We start from the raw sequence: 2,455 nt of genomic DNA, 5'->3' as shown, positions 1-2,455 counted from the left end.
TAGAGTGAGGGGGGGTTATAGTAGAGTGAGGGGGGGTTATAGTAGAGTGAGGGGGGGTTATAGTAGAGTGAGGGGGGGTTATAGTAGAGTGAGGGGGCGGGGGGCTATAGTGCAGAGAAACAGCAGTAAAAATCATTTTTATGGACACGAATTTCCTCCAACTCGTGTTAAAGTCCACTCAACTTTAATCTGCAGTGTATTTTTTTTTGGGGGGGGGGTGAGTCAGATGAAAGGGTGAGGAGTGGAGGGGAGTCACAGATGGGGGCTGTTTGGATTGGCACAGAGCCAGGTCTGGTGAAAACACTCATTAGAAAAGAAGAAACAAGAAAGTTCTAAACTGTCCAACAAAACAAATCCCACAGAGTGACGCAAAACCAAAGTGGACCAGTTCCAACTGGACCAGTTCCAACTGGACCAGTTCCAACTGGACCAGTTCCAACTGGACCAGATATTAAATATATGGTTCTCTTAAACCAATGAACTGCCTTAGAACTTTCTCTAGAGTCTGGAATTGAACTTTCAACTTCATAGTTGGACCTGACTTTTCCGACTTTTCCGACTTTTCCGACTTGGTTGATAAATCTTTTGGTCTCATTTCATCCTTGACTTGATGGTTGCTCCGTCTGTTCCACCTGCTGGTAGGTTGTGACACGTTGTACATGGTCCATAGGTACTTATTGCTGTAGTACTACTACTTTGAAGTATTGGTGACATTGATGACATCATTATTATTTGATTCGTTGCCTTCACCTTATTTTTGTCCAACCTTTATATTTCTGTGAATTCTCGACCGACGCTGTGATAAAAAAACAAAGTAAAATATTTTACTTTGTTTTTGTGCTTCTAACATCATTCATTATCAGTAGGGAGGAGTGGGTGGTGTTGCCATGACAACCCTCAGTGATTGTGGAGTGATGCTGATTTTTGATAAGATAAGTCCGACCGCTACAAACAAGTCTAGAACCTAGAACCTCTGTCCTCTGTCCTCTGTCCTCTGTCCTGGTCAGACGGAGACGGCGACCATCAGACGGAGGAGAGAATTTGACTTCAGCAGCACACACTCTGTGTGTGTGTGTGTGCGGCGCCCCCACCTGTGTGTTCACAGATGGGGCAGCACAGATGAGGTTTGACCCAGATCACAGTCTCACATTCTGTCGCAGACCAAACTTTCAGCCACAGTCGTCTCAGGCAGGAGACGGGCCGCGTGCCATTTAGCTGTGGTTTGTCGACAACTGATGTTGTTTTTCCTCTCAGACGAACGCCAACGTCTCTGTTCCTCTTTATTTCTCTCTGTTTCTCTGAGACTTTAATCATAAATGGAGTTGTAGTTTGATCAGTGTGTGTGTGTGTGTGTGTGTGTGTGTGTTTATTGGACTAATTCACTGTTTCCTGTGATGTTTTACAGTTCTGGTCTGGTGGGAGTCCGGGAACTGCTGGCAGGAATGTGTGGGGGGGGGGTCTGTGTGTGTGTGTGTGTGTGGGGGGGGGGTCTGTGTGTGTGTGTGTGTGTGGGGGGGGTCTGTGTGTGTGTGTGTGTGTGGGGGGGGTCTGTGTGTGTGTGTGTGTGTGGGGGGGGGGTCTGTGTGTGTGTGTGTGTGTGGGGGGGGTCTGTGTGTGTGTGGGGGGGGTCTGTGTGTGTGTGGGGGGGGTCTGTGTGTGTGTGTGTGTGTGGGGGGGGGGTCTGTGTGTGTGTGTGTGTGTGGGGGGGGGGTCTGTGTGTGTGTGGGGGGGGTCTGTGTGTGTGTGGGGGGGGTCTGTGTGTGTGTGTGTGTGTGGGGGGGGTCTGTGTGTGTGTGGGGGGGGTCTGTGTGTGTGTGGGGGGGGTCTGTGTGTGTGTGGGGGGGGTCTGTGTGTGTGTGGGGGGGGTCTGTGTGTGTGTGGGGGGGGTCTGTGTGTGTGTGGGGGGGGTCTGTGTGTGTGTGGGGGGGGTCTGTGTGTCTGTGTGTGTGTGGGGGGGGTCTGTATTAGGTGTGTTGAGTCCTGCTGGGGGGCCACAGGGGGGTCCTGTGAAGGTCCCCTCCCACACAGAACTGCTGGGGCAGCCACCCCTACTGAGAACACGGGCTGATGAGGGTGACCCGGCCCCGGGGCAACAGAGCAGTGCCACCCTGTAATCACAGCAGCCTCACACACACACACACACACACACGGACTGTAGGTTTGTGTGAGTGACGTCACGTCGTGCACAGAGGATGAAGCTGAGGAAATGTTCTACAAAGGTCAACGTCATCACACAACGTACCACGAATAAAAACTGAAGCTGTCGTATTAACTTTACGGCCTGGCCTTGGCCCGCAGGCCTCAGGTTTGACACATTTGATGTGGCTTATAATACAGTTGAATTCTGGAGTGTTGCGTGAACTGGTCGGGACCTGAAGGTCTTTGTTGGTGATTTGTCGTCTTCATGTTGATGAGACAAAGTTCTGGTCACAGCCTGAGTCAGACCAGAAGCCCA

This window comes from Cynoglossus semilaevis, chromosome 17 (assembly GCF_000523025.1).
Source record: "Cynoglossus semilaevis isolate Cse_v1.0 chromosome 17, Cse_v1.0, whole genome shotgun sequence".
NCBI classification, from domain to species: Eukaryota; Metazoa; Chordata; class Actinopteri; order Pleuronectiformes; family Cynoglossidae; genus Cynoglossus; species Cynoglossus semilaevis.
Note: the sequence above shows the minus strand (reverse complement) of the source record.